The sequence below is a fragment of the Catharus ustulatus genome, chromosome 5 (genome assembly GCF_009819885.2).
Source record: "Catharus ustulatus isolate bCatUst1 chromosome 5, bCatUst1.pri.v2, whole genome shotgun sequence".
NCBI classification, from domain to species: Eukaryota; Metazoa; Chordata; class Aves; order Passeriformes; family Turdidae; genus Catharus; species Catharus ustulatus.
The window spans coordinates 15,141,334-15,161,045 of NC_046225.1; the positions used below are offsets into that span (position 1 = coordinate 15,141,334).

The 19,712-nt window shown below is 44.0% G+C and overlaps 1 protein-coding gene across 3 annotated transcripts in view; it reads right to left on the minus strand.

Moving 5' to 3' along the window:
- Positions 1–19,712, minus strand: part of ARHGAP24 (Rho GTPase activating protein 24) — a 184,599-nt gene that overhangs the window by 63,250 nt on the left and 101,637 nt on the right. The window contains exon 1 of one of the 3 annotated variants that reach the window (XM_033060524.1): positions 6,666–6,735. The exons of 1 other annotated variant lie outside the window; for it this stretch is intronic. The gene's annotated coding sequence lies outside the window, so the exon portion shown is untranslated. Of the gene's footprint in view, positions 1–6,369; positions 6,515–6,665; positions 6,736–19,712 lie in introns of those variants that run through there. One more of the 3 variants, XM_033060523.2, reaches the window with a different exon arrangement.

Genomic DNA, 19,712 nt, shown 5'->3' on the forward strand with positions numbered 1-19,712 from the left:
AGCATTGGGGAATGCCTTAAAAATTCCTCTACCCAATTTTCCTCTTTCTGCAAAAAGCAATTAAGAATATTTACTGAACACACAGGGGAGACACAGTATTTCTGTTAATTATATCTTGTAAATACTCTAAGAGCACCCAGTGAAAGCTTTATAGGCATGTGAAGTGCATCATAAACTCAGAAAATGTACCGGCAGAGACACTAAGGTCATACCTGAAGTGAAGTGTGTCAAGTAAGTATCCCGTTTAAAGAAAAAAAGTTGTAATTTAAATAACTACAACATGCTTCCCACCGTACCTTAACTGAGATTTTACATGACATTCATCAGAAAGGGAGTAATTTCACGTGCAACTCTGTGAACTGGAAGGAATCTAAATAGATAAATAAGGTGATTTGCAATCAGTGATAACTGTCAGAAACCACTAACTATAAAAATTGGTTTATTATCTGTTTTAAAAAGACCCACACAAGCAGAAATGTCTCTCACTACTACTTATTGCTATCTTTAAGTAAAAGCCTCCTTTCAGTTTTGGTGTTACAAGCAGAAATCAGCTCCTTTCAGTAGAGAAGCTGAAAGCTGCCAGTGCCTGGGTTCCTACAGGGTTGAAGGATCTCCTGAGCTGCAGGGAAGCAAACAACAGGCAGACAGGGACAGGGGGTGTGTGCAAGGGCAGGGGACACGCTGCTGCTTCTACCACTGGGTTAGTTGTAGATTTTGCCCCCCAGGGATTTCACACTAAAGCAAGATCCCATGCCCCGACTTAACAACTTGCCAGCTGCCAGCCGGACCAGCCAGCATCACAAGTCAAGTCACGGATCAGGACAAATACCTCAAGGCCTTGATGTAATAATTACACAGCAGTGACTGCAGCATTTCACAAGTACCCACTGCTGCCTCGGGATCCTGCTAAGCAGAAGGATTCAAATGCAGTCAGGACCACAACTTGACCACCTTGAGAGAGGGAGGGCTGGCAGGCAAGGATAACCCTCCCAGGAGAGCCTGGGCACTTGCACTCCTGCTGGAAAGCTGGCCCACAAAATGCTTTTGACAGTTCACTTAGGTGCCCTTAGGGTTACCAAGAGTTTATGCAATTTGTCATCTTCTCTGCCCCAAATCCTCACAGCATTTGTTTCCTTCCCCTAATAGTCCTCTGTCTTCCACATCTGAGCCTCAGGGTGTTAGGTCAGGTTTTGTAAGGCTGGGAAGGAGTACAGGAGTAAGGCTGATGCACAGCTGCCCTTCCTCTGTTTTGCCTGATGAATATCATAGTGTCCAGGGTATTCAAGCCCTTTATAAAGCAGATAAATCCCACCAATGGCCTCACATCCTTTTTGGACCAGACAAGGACTGCTTAAGGTAAGAACTTCTTTGGTGAAGGATCTCAGCATCTTCTTTCTATTGCTCCACTGCTCCCATGAGCTTCTTCTGCTCTCCTACCCCTCACCTCTCCCAGCCACAAAGACACAGGCTGTGCCATGTATCCGGGTACCCCAGGGGAAAGACAAAACAAGATCTGCCTTTCCCAGTCTATCCTCCTATCTTCTGGAGGGAGAAAAAAGACAAAGCCCATGTTCATTTGTTCCCCCAAGGATGTCAGTACTTAAATGTGGTTGTGGCCCAAGATTAATTTCTGCCAGTACTAGTGATCACAGTGTGACCACAGTGTCATCTAAGGCACACACCCTGATCTCTGAAGGAAGAGCATATGAGGTAGAGCTTCCATGGGCTGCAGAAAGGCAGATGATCCTGTGATTCAGCACTGAGGCTGCTTGCTGGCACCATCCCCTCACCATTATCATGCTGTTTCTTAAAAAAAACCCCAAAACTTCGAGTTTGCTTAAATCTGGCCAAGTGACCTTCTACTGCTCCGGCGCCTCCTCCTAATGACTGCGAAACTTCCAACCACAGTATTTCTGATTCACTCGGATGTGTCCAAAAATCCTACTTGCAGGCTTTTGCCAGTAGCAACCAAGCTGAAAAAGCTATTTGTGGAACTAAGAAAGACAAGACGATGCAGAAGAGTGAAATATAACAAGCAGGGCATAATCTAATTCCACAAAAATTAATTCTACTTTCAAACCTCCTCAAATTAATTTTAAATTAAAAAAGTATCTCCTTAGAACACATTTTTTCATTTGAAGCAACCACAACTCTCGTGATTCTAAGAGCCTAAATAAATATATTGCATACACCACTTTTAATAAGGACAGATTTTTCCATTTTATCTTTGACCATTTATTGCAAGCCCCAGTCGTACAGCCATCTCTCCCACACTTTAAGTCACTCTGGGTCATATTTTACACCTTCAACGTATCATTTTATTAGTTTTCATGTTAGCAGCATGCAGTAACAGAGATATCCAAAGCCACTAACACACCTTTATACTGAAACAAAGACCTCAATGGTAGGCCACAGGAGGACATGAACAAATGGTGCCAAAATACACTCTCTCTTTCCTCTGGTAAAAAACCACCATCCACTGGCCTCCTAACTGGCTGAAGTTTAAAATCCACAGCATGGTGAATTTTTACTGTTAAAGGAAACATTTTGGGGTTTGTTCACTTAAATCTAGTGCTCCTCATTATAAATCCAACACATTTGCAATGGAGATATCCCAGGGGGAGAATAAAGGAAACCAAATGAAGCCTGAAGCAGACTGCAAACAAGGAAGCTGAAACAACTGCTGGATGTTGTTAGCTCTTCCACACATTTTCAGGAAACACTCTTAGCACATAGACAGATGTCTATTACCTGTATTTTCCTGCATGAGAATGATTCAAAGCTACGTTAGGGGACATTTAGACTGGACATTAGGAAGCATTTCTTTACTGAGAGGATGTTATACACTAGAACAGGCTTCCCAGACACATGGTTGTTGCCCCAAGACTGACACATTTGGACAATGCCCTTAATAACAAGCTTTAACTTTTGGTCAAGTGAAGTGATCAGGCAACTGGACTGAATGAGCATTTATAGGTCCTTTCCAAATGAAAAATTCTATTCTATTCTATTTCTGTTCTAGCCCATCCCATCTCTAAACATACAATGCTTATTTTTCATAAGCATTCTTTGCTGCTTCTAGCTGCCCCATTTTTATTTATGGCTAAGTGTAAAATGTCAGTTCAGGTATCCTCTGACACCTTTCTCATCCACAGAAACTGGAGTTTTTTAGTTTTGTGTACAAGGCTCCCTCTTTACCCTGCTGCCAGATAGGCTGAAAAGTGCACTGGTCCAGGACCCAGCTTCATACCTGGAAAGGAGAAAGATTTCAGAGGCATCATAGACAGAGCAGCTCTTCTGACAACCTAAATGACCCCAATGTGTTCCTGGTCATTTTGAAAGTCTGACAGTTACTTTCATCACTAAATAAAGGAACCTGTATTATTCACAAAATCTGTTGCTACGACAAGGTTCTAATTGCTCGTCTCAGCAGGAATGAACACTGAGAACCTGCAACTTTTTACATGCATGGTATTAGCACATTTCATAACTATATCTTGGAAGAAAAGGGAGCTGCAGTCTATGGATAATGTTCAGGTTAAGTACCTCAGTAATCTGCTACCATCTGACATTCACAGACAAAAAAGTCAATTACTTCATTTAATGATTAAAATGAGTTTGGTTTTGTATTAGACTTGGCTTAAGAAGGATGAGCTGGATTCATTAGAAAATTATGTTTAATTTATAAGCCACTTCTACTTGAATTAACTAACAAAGATTGGGAGGAAAAAATCAAAAAACCCAGAAAGCTGTTTTGAAACAGATAACTGTGATTTATTGCATGCATTTAAAGGACATGAGAATGAATCTGACACCTGCTGATCTTTAGCCATAGCTTAGAAACCATATTCCTCTGAATAGACATTTAAATGACAGTGTCAGTCTGGACTGCACAGTTTGCTTTTGGGCTGCATTGCTTGGATTTATGGCCTGCAAGAGACATCAGGTGCAGAGCTTATGTGCAATCCATCACTTCCCAGCTGGTACAATAAAGCCAGAAGATACTTCACCTCTTTCAAATGGGATTTCTGACCTGTCTCAGGACCTGCACAGACACTGAAGTGAAAGTGTAACCCCATTTAGGAAAGAGAAGCCCAGAGGCAGCAGCAGGCCATCCTGCAGAGCAGAGAAAGGGATGCATGAGCAGCTCCAGAATCAGGGTGCTACAACACACCCTCTGCAGGGCCACCTGCTCCTGTGCTTAGGGTGTGATGCATGACCAGCAGCACAGCATCTCACCCACTGACCTAATTAAAAGGCTTAAGGGTGTGAGGGAAGAGAGCGGTTTTACACCTAAATGTTGTGCAAACACATACTCACTTCTTAACAGTTCTCAGAAGCACTGCAACTCCCTTCTCCTTACCTTGTACTCTCACTACCAAACACAAAGTGAACTGCTGCAACTTTGAGCCATCCTCAAGCAGGGTAGCACACAGCATCGTAGGTAGCTGAGAACTGCAGTACCCCTGAGGTCATGGAGTTTGCCTTTTGAGGGCCACGTGTCCTTCCAACACAGAGGAAGCAGAGCATCAAAATCACACAATGCAGTTAGTCACACAGTGTCCCCTGTGCCAGGCTGATTCCAGCACAGGCCAGACACGAACTGCACTGCTCACCTAAAAGGTATCAGGAATGTACCACGCACAAGTATCCTCTGTGCAAACACAAACACTACAGTGAGGGCTTCTAGAAGTGGGTTCTGTGGTACCTGCCCTTGAAACAGTCGGGATAACAGGATGAATAGATGGGAAGACACAACACTGGTTAAGAAATATCCAGTCAGCCTTTCCAGCAATTTGGTAGAATTTGTGCATTGGATCACCATCAGCAAACACGGAGCTTTCATCTACACTGACATGTACAGCATGTCCAGAGAAGTGCCCTAATACTAAAACATTTATCACAGAAGTTTTAATAAAATCTCATCCACCTCTCTACTTTTTGCCAGAAGAAAACCCAACCAATTCATCTTAATTACTCTGAAAGTAGAACAAGTTCTACACCACGCAGACTCAGTTTCCTGAATTCAGGCCATGGAGTAATTGACTTTTCATTCTACTTGCCTTTGTTTTAGTAACTAGTGCTGAAACTGGCAACTAGTGATGAAGACTATTTCTGGAGGATAAAAATCTGGATTGGCCAGAACCAGTGAGAACAAAACAAGGTACTTAAATTTTAATCTTTGATTATTTTTTTTTAGACAAGCACCAAAACATTAACTATTTCATCTCACAAGAGCATGACTGATTATTAGCTAATTATATAACTCAGTTAATGCAAAAGTAAGCCAACACATGTTATAAACATTACACACTCTGGTTGCACCATGTGCACTGTTAATATACAAATGCACAGATCTAGCAGTACACTAAAAACCCCATTACGGACCATTATGAAACCCCATTATACTTCACCTGCCTTTTCAGAAGCACCTTAAGCAGCACAGCTCAGGCAGAGAAGGTGACCGCAGCAGCAGAGAGTAATTTGGTAATACACACTTGTAGTACACGGAGAAGGCTGCTACAGCAGCTCAGCATGCTGAAAGCCTAGCAGGATCTCTAAACATAAAGTTCGTGGGAATTCAGCAGTTCCCCTTCCTTGTTTTTTCTACCAAGTAACTCAAGGGAGGCAGCACACGGTGCTATTTTAAGATAATGGTATCATTACGGGTGAAACACATGCAGTTATTTTAAAACCCAGCAATGCAGCTAAACTGCATCAACGCTCACTCCGAAGCCTGGGTCTGACTCTGAAGCCAGGAATTCGCAAGCGCGGTTCAGCCGGGCTGAAACAAAAGGGTGCAAATGCGAGACGGCAAAGCACTGCCCCGCTCCCCACGGCACTTCCCGCACACAACTTTCCCTGCCGAGCCCAGCCGCCGCTCCGGCACCGCGTCCCCAGCAGGCCGGGATCCTGGCTGCTGAGGCACGCCGGCAGAGGCTGTGTGTGACACAGCCCGTGTGTGACACAGCCCGTGTGTGACACAGCCCGTGTGTGACACAGCCCCAGCTCTTGGAGGCGGGCGGGACTCATCCCGTCCGTGCGGGGCAGCAGCGCCGCGGAGCCTCCCCGCGCTCACCTGGCACGGCGGCCGAGCCCGGGCAGCCGCGGCCCTGCCCGCCCGCTGGCGCCCGTCCCGCCGTGACTGCAGCGCCCAGGAATGGCGACCACCGCGCCCAGGAGCAGCCCCTGAGCCCCCCGGGACCGGCTGCCCGCGCCGGGGACCGACCTGCGGGCGGCGGCGGGCCGGGGGCCGCTGGCACTCGGACACGGCCCGGGCAGCGCTCCAGCCCCTCCGGCCGCTCGGAGCGACCCCGGCCGGCCGCGTCCTCTGCCCGCTGCGGCTCCTGCTCGCTGCCGGCTACTCACCCGGGCACTGCCACGGCGGGGCTTCCACCGGAGCACGACGCCTTCCGCTCGGGAAACTTATCTCTCTGCCGCTACTGCCATTCGCTAACTTGCCTAAAGAGCCTGCAAAATCCCCGAAAAGGCTAGGAAACGAGAGGAGACGACTTAAAAGCTGACGGTCAGGACAGGAATTTAAGGAATGAAATCTTTAAGGGCAGGAGCAGATAGAGCCAGCCAGCTAACGCTTTCATGCCCTGACTCTGGCCAGCAGCTTCATTTGGTGGGCAGAGCAAGGCTTAGGAGGCGATTTAAAATACCTGCTCCTGGCGTGCTCCTCTGTGCATCAGCCGGAGTTCCCCGGCGCAGCCTGCACGCTGCCCTGCCTCGTCCTTCTGCCTTCTCCAGCAGACCCCTCACGATCCCGGTGACACGGTTCCCCAGGCCTTACAATCAAGCAGTTTGTTGTAAGGGAACTAAAAATAGCACTGAATTTTTCACTGGAGCACTTGCTTGAGTGAAGATAGTGCCAGTCAGCCCATGCATTAAAGAGACGTGCAGACCTCTAATACAGCCTAGATCATCTTGGAAATACAGCCATTGACTTTTTTCATCAGATGTAAGATGTTTTTTCTTTCTTTTCTTTTTTTTTTTTGAAAGACAGCACAAAATAAATCTTCTTTCTGACCACTAAAAGATGAACTGAGTGGGGTTGTTTTAAGAATATCCTCGGGAAAGAGTGAGTCACTTAAGCTGCTTTTATGATAAAAGATCCCTGGAGGAAGTCTATCTCCTTAGTCTCTGAGCTGTTCAGAGATCCGTATGTCCCCTTGCAAATCAAAGTTTCACACTGTTAGGTTTGTGTTGCTTGTTTGTAATAGTATAAGCACCTGCTTCCACTGTGGAGTTAGAACTAGTATGGGAAACAGAGCAGGATTTTATCCTGGCTACCACTAACAGAAGCATATGTCCTGGAGGGCACTGAATAAGGTCTGCAGAAAAGTCTACTAAATGGCCCATAAGGAAAGTTTACAGCGCAGGCTGCCAAGTCCAGAAAAAAATTCTCAGGAGGAATTATTCTTTTGCGAAGGTTTTTGTTGCTGGGTCCTGAAAAAAATCACTCAAGACCAAAGTTGCACAAGAAGTCATTCAAGACAAAGATGCCAGAGCTGCTGCCAGTATCTGAGCTGGGATGCCAGATGCAGATTTGAATGTAAAGCTTCCAGTCTGTGGATGCCAGCCTCGCACATACTCACACTATGGCATACAAAGAAATGAGAGGGGGCAGGTGATGGCTGGCAGCAGCCACTTGTGGCATTCTAAAAGGCTGGTAAAGCCACAGTGATTCTCCTGGTAGTTGCTCCAGCTGTGAAGTGTACCTGGCAACAAGCCAGGATGGATGACTGAACCACAGCAAGTTAAGTCTTATTAAGGTACACATATTTAAAAGGAAGATTTTAGGATAGAAGTAAACACTAAAAAGTTGGAGACTTACTGGGAATATCAGAGGAGAGACGCTGGGATTTGTTTCACTTTCATAGAAGTTGAAAAGACTGTCGGTTAATGTAAAATTGTCTCCCACACTTGTTTCCCCTCATATGCCTTTGAGCATTCCTTGGATTTTATTTGTTCTGCAGCAGAATTGCAATATTTTTGCCCTTGTGAAAGGGCTGGCAAATTCCTTCTACTCCTTTCTAGTGCTGACCTAACATGCTGGAAGGCATCATATAACATTTACGTAGTGGAGAGGTAGCCACAAGCATAACAGTGTCTTCATTCCTGCTCCACTCCCCAGCTATTATTTATAGAGAGAAAGAGCATTAACGGAGCACAACGTTCCCACTAATTTAGTCTCACTTCACCATCTGTTACTTCCCATGAGTTGATCCTAATGAGAAACTACTTCAAAACACATTTGAGGACCAGCTGCACCCAGTGAAGTCACCGTAGGAGAGAAATATTCCCCTCCTAATACATCATATTCCTATGTTACAAAGCAGCTCCTTCCCTACCAAAATCCATGGGAACACTGCTGTTAATATGAACACAGCCCTAAGTCAAAGCCTCTTGCAGTCATGTTGAGCAAGTATCACACTCAACACTGTTTTTCTGAATAATGCACAATTCTGCCCAGTTCGAAGGGCAATGAGAGAGCTACAGACATCACCCGTCCCCCAGGTCTGAGCAGCCTGCTTTCTGCAGCTGCTTCTCCTCCAGTGAGTTCATGGAATGATCACAGAAATTGGAATTTCCCCAGGACTAACATGTGACCATTAGCCCTCACCTTTTCCATGCAAGTCCTTGTAAAAAGGAGTCTCCATCTTTGTAGCCACCCTTTAAATACTGGAACATGCTGATATAAGGCATCCCTTAAGCCTTCTTTTCTCAGTGCTGAAAAAACCCAGCTTTCTCAGCCTTTCCTGGCAGCCTTCCCAGTCCTTTGATCATCTTTGTGGCCCTTCTCTGGACCTCCTCCAACGTGCCTACATATTTTTGTATTGTGGGGACCAAAACTGAACACAGTATTCCAGGTGTGGCCTGACAAGCAATGAGAAGAACTGGATAATGATCCTTTATCTGTGCTGTTGTGCCCTTTTGGGTGCCTCCCACCATCCTGTTAGATCTCTGCCACAGCAGCACTGTTTGCTCACACTGAGCTTGCTGTCCACCAGGACCCCTAGGGCCTTTTCCACAGGGCTGCTCCCCACCAGGCAGATCACACACAGCCTGTGCTGCACCCCAGATTGTGTTTTTTTCCAAGGTGGAAGACCTTACACTTGGCCTTGTTGAGCTTCATAAGATTCAGGCTGCCCACTCTTCCAGCCCATCCAGGTCTTTCTGCAGGGTGGGTCTCCCTCCTGAAGTGTCCCCTTCTCCACTTGGTTTGGAATCATTGGCAAACCTCACCAGGGTGCACTTGGTCCCATCATGCAGATCACTTGTGAGGATATTAAACATTTTTGGGTCCAATATGGATCCCTGTTGGACCCCACTTGTGACAGGTCACCAGCCTGAAGAGGAGCTGTTTGCCAGCACCTCCTGGTGCTTCCTGCCAGCCAGCTTCCCATCCACTGCCAGGACCACTTGTCTAGTCCATAATGTGTCTGTTTGTCCAGGAGGAGGCTGTGGGAAATGAGATGCAGAAATCCAGGTAAAGCGTCTGCCGCCTGCCCCACTTGGGCCGAGCAGTTCCTTTGCCACAGAAGGTGATTGGCTCTGTCAAGCACAATTTGCCCTTGGTGAATCCATCTTGGCTTTTCCCAATCCCCTCTATCTTGTGATACCTCTTAGGAGGATTCCTTCGGTAACTTTCCTAGGAACTGAAGTGTCACTGATGGGTCTGTAATCTCCTGGATCCTCTCTTAAACCTTCTTGTAGATCCGGATGAGTTTAGCCTTCTTTTGTAGCCTTCTCTGATGTCCCCTGATCTCCATGAACTTCTCAAAGATTAGGGAGAGCAGACTTAAAATGCAACCATCCAGCTCTCTCAACACCCTCAAATGGATATTGTCAAGGCCCATTGATCTGTGGGGTCAGGCTCCTGAAATAGTTCACACATGGAGTCTTCCTCCCCCAACAGCAGTGGGTTTGTGTTCGCACCAATCTGGATTGCTGTTCCCAAAGCCTAGGACCCAGAAGTGCTGGTGAGATGGAGGTGAAGAGAGTGTTAAGAACTTTTCAGTGTCGTTAGTGACTAATTCACCTCTCCTGTTTAACAGTGAGCCAGTGATGTAAGTATTCAACAGTCAGCCACTCTCCAAAGAGTCAGATGTTGGCTGACACCATGCATGGAAAGACGAATGGAAATACTGGACCACAGCTGCCAAGATTTAGAGTTCACTACTGGACTTGCAACGAGATTGCTACTGCCAAGGCTCTGCAGACAACTGAACCACATCACAGCAAGTATGCACCATTTTTCATTTGAACTGCTGAGGTTAAACCTCTCTGTCCTCCTCAGAAAATTCATTCTGAACATCCACCTAAATCAGAGTGTGGTGGTCCCATATAGTGGTGGGAGAGACTACAAGCTTAATTTGGTTGGAAGCCAACCTGCAAGACTACTGCATATTTTAGTCAAAAGCACATGAGCAAGAACGATGCCCTGGAAAACAGCAGTTGTTTTTTAACTGTTTGAGTTTTAACTGTTTGAGACAAAATTCCAAGGCTTTGTGCTGTAGCATTCCTTATTACAAATCAGGTTTAGCCTTAATCCTCTCTGTTACGGTACCAAAGTGAATCAGCTGGGCTTTGGAGCACGTTGAAGAAACCCAGGAAAAAGTTGTGCCACAAGCCGAGGGTCCCTGGGTCCACTTGCTCTCTCCAGGGCTCAGAGGAGCAAAGTCTGAATGCAAGTGATGACTGCCTAGATAAGTCATTGCTCCCAGTAGAAATTATGCTAGAAATAGCCTCCTACCTTGCCTACAGTTCATAAAAAAGGCAAGAAATCTCCTTCTGTTGCCTTTGTTGCCTCACACTTCTGTTCTCCGTGGCACCAGGGAATATTTAGAGCAGTATTTTGTAAACAGCACATGTTCCAGTGGCTGGCGCAGCACTGGCCACAGCACTGTGGGGCTGCGTTCCTCAAATTTTTGGACACTGGTGGACACCAGGGCCGCCTGGGCAGGGAGCAGCTGTGTGTGTAGGTGGGCAGGGAACAAGGGGAGGGGCAACAAGATGGGAAACACAGCAACTTTGCAGCCTACAAATGTCATGGTTCTGACTGCAGCTCCCTGAATCCAGACTATTCAACAAGTTTTCCTTTTGTGCCAGCTGGCTGATGTGAGGGGAGCTGTTTTGCCAGACATTTCACTTTCTTCCCAAGTACCACCACCAGCAATAAATTAAATTTCTTAACTGACGAAACCAACTGCTTCGTGATTTCTGCTCTGCCTCTAAGGTTTGGGATCTGCCACTTAAAGCATCTGCTTCACATCCCACTGAAAAGATTCTTCCTTATTCCTGGAGAGACTGCAACTTTGCACACTGGGATAATTTTTAATACTTCATGTGACTTCAGAACAAAATCTTTTTCTTCTTTTTCTTACTTAAGTGGGATTTGAGCCTCTTCTTCTCTTCACTTTTTAGTATGTTAAGGCAGAAACATTTTCAGAGGTGCCAGCTGGGCTACACCCATGCAAAATGGGAGTAACACCCAGAAATGTGAATTAAGGATCATATGCTAATGTAAATTTAGCTGTTGAGCATGTCCCTTGTGTTTTATGACACGTGTTTAACAATATGACCACAAATATATTAAAGAAGGAGGTATGGAGGAAGACAGCTATGCAGTGTACATACTTGCAGAACACTACGAGGGGAATCTTTGAAGTACCCATAAATCCCTAGCTGCTCTAGGGAATTCAGTGTGACAAGAACACCTGGGGTTCTTTGTTAGAAGTGCCTAGAAAATGTGAGGATGTCCAGATATGGATCTGCCCTCCACTTTATCAGCAAGTCTCCTGCTGTCAATAAAATAATCTCTGCTGAAAGCAAAGCTATCAGCTTATCCCTCAACATTACTAAAGGCAGCATTGCAGTGGTAGGCATTACAAGACATTCCTAGGAGAAGCTGAACTGTCCTTTCAGTTACTCTGCTGGATAAAACTGCTGGACACATTTCATGGACAGGTGAAAAGTCAGTCACACACACAACTGTAACAGCAAAGAGGACGTTACAATCACAGAAATTATTTCCTCTGAGAGACAGATGCAGCATCTGGTTTTGCAGATTCCAGTACAAGAATAAATCTTCCAGAGTGCTTTCCTCCATTTCCTTCCAACTTCACTGCAGTCCAAGTACAGTTCAGCTGGTATGTAAGAAATCAGTCTTTCTCCATATGTTTGTGTATTTGGGCTTTGAATTGGTTATATTCATGCAGCCCTCAGGGATGCCCAAATAACTCTGAATATCATGCTGAGATCTTCTCATGGAAGCTTCTGTCAGCTGTACCATGAAAAGGGCTCTCAGCTGCACACTATTTAACTTGCCCAATTACATTTTTGGCTGCTGTTATGCCTTGCAGCTTAGAGAAACCCTCTCCAAGAGCTAGGTCACAAGAAAAAATTGCCAAAATATGCTATTTTTCAAAGAACTTACTCCTAAGGGGAATGGGAGATAGGAGAAACATTATAGCAGGTTTGCAAGAAAACATTAGGAAAAAAAATGACTGTGAAATTGTAATCTGTAAGGAAAACATCTTTTCTATCTTCCCCTTATATCTGGTTGTTACATTTAGAATGAACAGGTTCATAAACACAGATGCATCCACAAATTGCCCTTCAGATATTAACTCTCAGTTTTGATGCTGGAAAACTATGGTGTTTGTGTGATGCATCTGTCTACTTGACATAAGCAAACACCAGCTGTTATTTCCTTGGTTTACAAAAAGAAGGAGTAAATAAAAATTTATTAATTAAACACTGAATTCAGAAAGCTCAGATGTGGATTCATGACTTATTACACAATCATGACTTTCAGTCAAGGAGGGCACATGGGACCTGTGCCTCCCTCTGGATCACAGTGAAACGCTGGTGACAGCAACATCTTGTTGTTTCAAATCCAGATAGGAAGTCAAAAAATAAGCACAGGTTCTGAAGGTGAACATGGTTTTGAGGTCTGACCATGAAAAACAACTCTCCATGTGAGCCACAAAAGCACATTATTTGTTCTTAGATGGCAAAAAAAACTTTTCAAACTCTTAGCCCTTGAGAAGCAGCACATCCTCTGGGTTTGTTTCCCAACAATTTTTCCAACAGTTCAATGACACGTGCACCAGGGTGGTACAGTTCATCTGCAAGATCAGTTATGAATCCAGCTCTTTAAAGCTGTTCCCTCCTGGGTCATCAGTTCAAACACAGCCTTAGCTTGAGATGATTGAAACTTGCCATAGCCTGACACCTGTAAATCAGCTCCAGGGAAATGACTTCACTCCCATGGCTGCTGGAGAACTATCACAATAAAAATGGCTGTAATCAGGAGCACCTCTGATGTTCAGCTCAATAAAAGAGGCTTTGTCTTTATATATCATCTGTGGGACCTTCAAAGACCCTACAAAAAGACTGACTTACAGCTAACTTATAGAATATTAATAATTCACAAATCACACATATGGACTCCAGTAGTTTTCCTAGGTTACAGCATCAATTCCATGAGAGACCTGTCTCTTCCTGTATAACCTGGGCTCTGTCAAGAGATCACTGATCCTTTCCATAAGCTTATGTTTACTCCAAATGTCCTGGGACAGGATAGCAAGGACAGGGCAAGAATTAACTGTGCACCCTCATTTCACAACTCACAGAGAGGCACATCAGCTACTACCTGGCAGCTAAAATCAGTATATTATTCCAAAAACAGACTCAACAGCAAGCTGGAAGGTAAAGATAAGTTTCTGTGCTTTGCATTGCTCTAACTCTGAGAAAGGGTCAAGGGAAAATACAGGAAGAAGGCAGAAATCTTGCTTCTGTCCACAGAGGCTTTTGTGCAGTTCATTAGCTGAGACAAATAAAGAGTAGTTAAAACTCATTTTCCATATCCCACATAGCTAAGTAATAAAATAATCAATGTCTGCTAGGTATAACTGTTGTCTTCCAGGGACCAAGACAAGAGAATAGTTTTTCTTATGGCTAATTGCTAATAAAATATATTTGAGAAGGCAGTTGCATAAACAGATTATTCCTCTAGGCTGCACTAAGCAAGAAGTATCTCTATCCCTTTTCACAAATAGCAAAATGAATGTATCGTAGAATCACAGAATGGTTTGGAAGAGACCTTAAAGATCATCTAGTTCCAATTCCCCTGCCATGGGCAGAGACACCTTTCACAAGACCAGGTAGCTCAGAGTGGTATCCCTCCTCTGGACTTTCTCCCGTGCTGGGGACCAAAGAGCTGAATATGTAATGGGGCAACAGTGCAGAATCTAAAACAGACCTGAGAGAGGCAGCTCCAGGAACAAAAATGTAGTGTATTTCTTCCCTATTTGTTGTCACTACTCACTCCTTCGCTAGTAAGGCAAAAAATAAATTACGTATTTGCTTTGCCCAGGGTAGAGGTGTCCTCAGCAGACACCCTCCATTCCAGAGTGATAGCAGGGTATAGCCATGAGCTTATTTCCAATTTGGCTGGCTCAGCTGCAGTATGGAGTGGGCATCCCTGAGGATCCTGGAATCTGCCACTCCTAACAGCCTCCTACCTGAGCAGCCCATTTTTGCAGGCTGTTGGTGCTGAGCTGTCACATGCACTAAGCAAATTTTGGCAGCTACTAAAAAAACCCTAATTTCTTGGTCAGTCCAGGCTAGACAAGAAACAAGTCATGAGTATCTTCCAAAGGGCAGGATCAAAACGTGCTGAGAGCAGAGCCCTGTCAGAAAATATCTAGGCTTGCTGCCAGCCCTTCATGAAAGATCTATTTTACACCCAAACAGAGGCTTGGGGATAGATTCACTGCTCCAGTGATATTTATGAGCATTTTACTTTGACAGGGCTCATTAGAGCATTCCCCCATGCCGTGCTCCCCTGACCTGTGCAGCAGGTTCACTGCAACCCTGGTGCCTGTGGCCAGGAACACAAGATGCAGTTTTGCCTCGTCCTCTGGGAAACAAGAACGTGACTTTTTAGACTGTAATCACCACCCCTATAAGAATACAGTATAGTTCCATGGTCTTACACTCTTTAGATGACCTTTTCAGATACTTCCTACAATTGCACACTTTTCAAAGGAGATAAAGCATAGTTGGTTTTCCCTTTACAAACATACCATCCTTAGGGAGCACTAAGAAATTAAAACACCCTGAAGCATGCTACATCCTAAATGCATCTGTGTCAATTACAAGCATGTTGGGAACTTGGAGGAACAAAGCCAAATCAACCCCAGGTCTGTAAAGCAGGACCATTCTCCTCAAGTGAAACACATGCACACACAGATAATCCACAAGCCTTGGTTCAGGTATTCTATATACATCTATATGCTACACACTACCACACCAGGAGTCACAAATGTTCAGTAACATTTGGAAGCAGCCAGTGTTATTTACTGAAGGATAAATAATCAAAATGTTTCCAACCAGTACAGTTGTAGAACGGCAAACTTCAAACACAGTGTGATGCACAGGATATGTGATGTCCTGCAAAAATCCTTTAAGGAACTTCAAGTGGAATAAGAGGACTTCAAAAGTTCTCATTAATTTCTCATTAATACTACAAATGCAGCATGTTCCAAACTGCAGATGTGCGTTCACCATCAGAAGAATAAATATCCCATATCTTGTGGATCCCTCTCCCCTTTCCTTTATACCTACATCTGGTAGCACAACTCCTTCATTTGATGCCCGTATTGATTTCTCTTTAAAGCCTATCCAGACAGAATGTGTACACAGGCATAGTATTACAGACACACTAACAGCACTTACAAACGCCTGATGCCCTTCCCCATACTAAATGAGCTGCAATCTGACATCATCAGCATTTACAAATACACCTGTCATAGCTGAATCTTTCCTTCAAACAGTGATGACACAGAGACAGAGATGAAATACAGTGCAAGTCATGGGAATTTGTCAGGAAGCTTATTGCCTCTTGGATAAAAGGTGGCCTAACTGGTCAAAGACAACCTTGCATCTTGTGCTTTTAAGAAACCAGATACATAAAAACTGAAGTACCAAGTTATTAATTTTTTCAAGCGTCATTATCGGGGAACAGGGAGAGTCTGAAGCCATTTTCCTGCACTCTACCCAGACCACTAGATTTTATCCACAGCCTCCCGTGCAGTTGTTCAGACATTAAAACTTCTCCAGGTCCTGACAAATCCTTTCCTTTAGGTTCATGAAATATTGGAGACAGCATCCTGCAGCTGAAAAGGCAGAAAGGCAGCCTTTAACACAAGTACTTTTAGCATTGGCTCATATGTTGCAGCAGAAAGATTATCTCACTCAGCGATGAAAGTACTGGCAGACAGGTAAGTATTTATCTGAACTCAAACAGGTTCATCTGTTCACCAGATACTCAGTTTTGTATAAAGGGAAGCTCAGTGAAGTAACACACCAGCCACACTGCACCTGCTACTTCAGCAGAAACCAACTCCTACATGAAAAACTTGGATGAGCACGTTTCAAAAGCTTAAAGAAAATTGATTCTGGATTAAAATTATCAACTGATTTCCCTCTTGGCCTTCCTGGGAATTGAACCTGTCTACACAATTAAGCTGTATAAAGATTTTCTCTGAAGCTATAAAAGCCTTTTATTTATAACAGCATCTCATCATATTAAACACCCTGCTCCAATCTATTACAAGTTGAAGGGATGACAAATACTACAGTGTAAGCTGAATACACTCAGCACATTAGGCATCTAAAGCACTGCAAAATTTTACTTATCAATTTCCACCTTAATTAAGAGCAATCTTCTCTTGAACTGACTACTCTGTACAAACCCAGCGACACACTGCCACCAGGGAATGAATATATGAACAGTGTGGGGCTTTTAAGGCACATCTTAAAGGTTTCTTAATCTGACCAACCATTGACTTAAGTTTAGCTACAATAAATAAGTAATTTTTGTGCTCTTTGTATTATCTGAAATGTACAGAAGCAGTTGTAGACAGGACTAGGTAGTAACATGTTAGTAAAACCAGACCTAACTGTAAAACCAAAATTTTAAAACAAAAATGTGCAGCTCAGAAATGACAGGCTGCACTATCATCTTGGTATACATACTTAGAGCCTGACACCTTGCCTTAGGAACCCCAGAGCTGTAGGGTCATGCATCTTCCCGAAAATAACTGGGGCAGCGCTGAAATATACCCTAAATCTAAGAAGCTGCAGAGAGAATTGCAAATATAACCCACCCAGATGGCACAATGTTATCAAAGTTTAACATGTCAATCTGCTCATTTAATTAAAGCCCTTTCATCTCCATGGTTAATGGCAGGTCTGTACAGCTGAAATGGCACCAGAACAGATGTTAGCAAATTTGTCAAAGCTGCAGGATGATTGCTCTGGCTTTAGTGTCTTTCGGAGGACAACTCTATTTACATTCCTACTGATCTCTCATGTCAAATCTGGTAAATATTACCCCTCCTTTGGCTGCTCTACAGGAAGTCGTAAGCCAAGTTTCTTGGTGAAAGTCATCTGCTTTGAGAAAATACCATATGATTACAGGCAGCTTTTTTAAGATTTCAGGGGGAAAACCTTTAATGATGGACAGCATGCCTTAATTTGAAATAGACCTTCCTCCATATTGTCTTTTGTCCTATCTGCTCAGAATTCCCTTGAAAATCTGCACTTGTGAGTTAAGACAGGAAAAATGTACTTGGAGAACAGCTTGGCCACTCAAGAGAAGTCCTGTACAAGGGAATCCAGGTATCATAATCCACATTTTGATAGCATCAAGAGTGCCCAGGGCAAAGTTAAACCTGCAGGTGCACGGAAGAGTCTCTCCATGCATCCTGGCATCCAACCAGAGGCACAACCCATGAGTGGTCAACCTGTACTGTGCAGAGCACATCTGGACAAGGGAGGGCAGAGGAGCCAGCACGCCTTTGCCCCAGGCACTGAACCACATTAATGAAACAGTTTTAAATGCTTGCATTAGAGAAAGCAATCCAGTTACCAGCGAAGGCAAAGTAATTGCCTGCAATGTCAAGGGGACACACAGCTGTTTAAAGCAAATGTGACCCTACACTCTGTTTATGGAGCAGGTAATCTGAATTATGTAAGAAAATAGTACATTTTGATGGGGTAATGGTTTCTTTTCCAGTTATGCAAGTTGCACTTCCAAAGGCTAAAATATGTAATATATCACAGTGAACAGCCTGATCTCAAAATACTGCTCAAAGCGACAGAGGCACACAGGAATGCTGCAGGGTCAGCCACACAATGGAGAAGGGCAAAGGGCTTTCAAAAAAACCAGCAGGCACTGTCAACGGAGGTACCGTGCAGGAGTACAATCCTCTCTTACCAGAGATCTGCCTCTCTGAACAAAATACACTCCAAGCTGAGTAAGCAAGTTTTCTCATTTTTGTGATTCTATGCAAATGCCCTTTGAATCAAAGATGCTCCAAGACAATGAGAACAACTACAGTTTATGAAAGTAGTATTAACAGAGATATTCCCTGTCTTCCACAAGAACTACTCAGAGAGTTTTTCAAGCTCAGTTACCATCACTTCAGTTTATCAATATGCAAATTAGAGCAATTAGTCAGTAAGTGGCTCACTTGATCAAGTGCATATTAAAAGATAATGAGAGGTTGAAAAACAACCTGGGTCCATGCTAAGGTGATTCACAAGCTGTAAATATAAAGTTAAATATGTGCTTTATAGCACAAGGGAAGGTGCAAAAAGAAGAGGATCAAAACCACAAAAGGAACTTCAGTATCTTTCAACAGAACTGATCCTACAAAACTCATCTATAAAATTACTGCACAACTTTTCCTTTTACACCTCCTGGGACCATGCTTAGCTGGAAACCATTTGACATTATTTAAGCATGACTTACACAGAACTACAAAATGAGCAGCCTCCTTTTGAAGGTTCTCTCAGACTTGGGTTTCAAGACAATGCTTGTCATCAGAGCCACCTTGGCTTGGCCCTAGCCCCCCTTCCCTTCAGCAGGTAGAGCCTGCCATGCCCACAACACAAGGAGAGACGATATGACCTAGTAGTTCACACAAGGAACACGTCGTGGACATGTTCAGGAGCTAGAAGGGATTTCATTTCAGCCCAGGGAAATGTTTCATCTTGAGGGAGCCTGGAGATGAGCTGTGTGCACAAGGCAGGGGAATTAAAATGCAAAACAGCAGGACTAAAAGGCTGGTCTAGCCATGCTCTGCCACCATAAGGGAGCAATTCAGTGCTGGGGATCCACAAATCACATGTTACTCTGCCATGATGGATCCTCCAGTTGTGCCCAGTTTGTTTGGGGTTTTTTTCTGCTCAAAGGTAATGTCCTAAGGGCCAATGTGAAGGGAACGAGCATGGAGTTAGTTCCCCAGTGAATTAGGGACTGGCTGTTTGTGCATAATCTCACCAGCACTTCTTTATTAAGCACTTATTCTTAGTTACTTTACGACAAAATCCCGCTGTGCTCTGCTCTTAGAGAAGATGAAGTGGCTCTCTGCAGAAGAACAGGAGGTAATGCTAAAATGTCCACATCTCTCTAAGAAAGTGGGTAAATTATTCCTTCAAGCTTACTGAATGCATCTGTGTACTTCTGCCTCAGAAAACTGAGACCCTGTGCAATCACTTATTTTCTACTTGCTTCTTAGCATAAATGGGTATAAATGTTTCATGAACCATAAATATTTCAAGAAAAAGATAAACGGTGAGCAATTACAAATGTAATCTTGCTCCATTTTAATGTGGCATCTATTTGC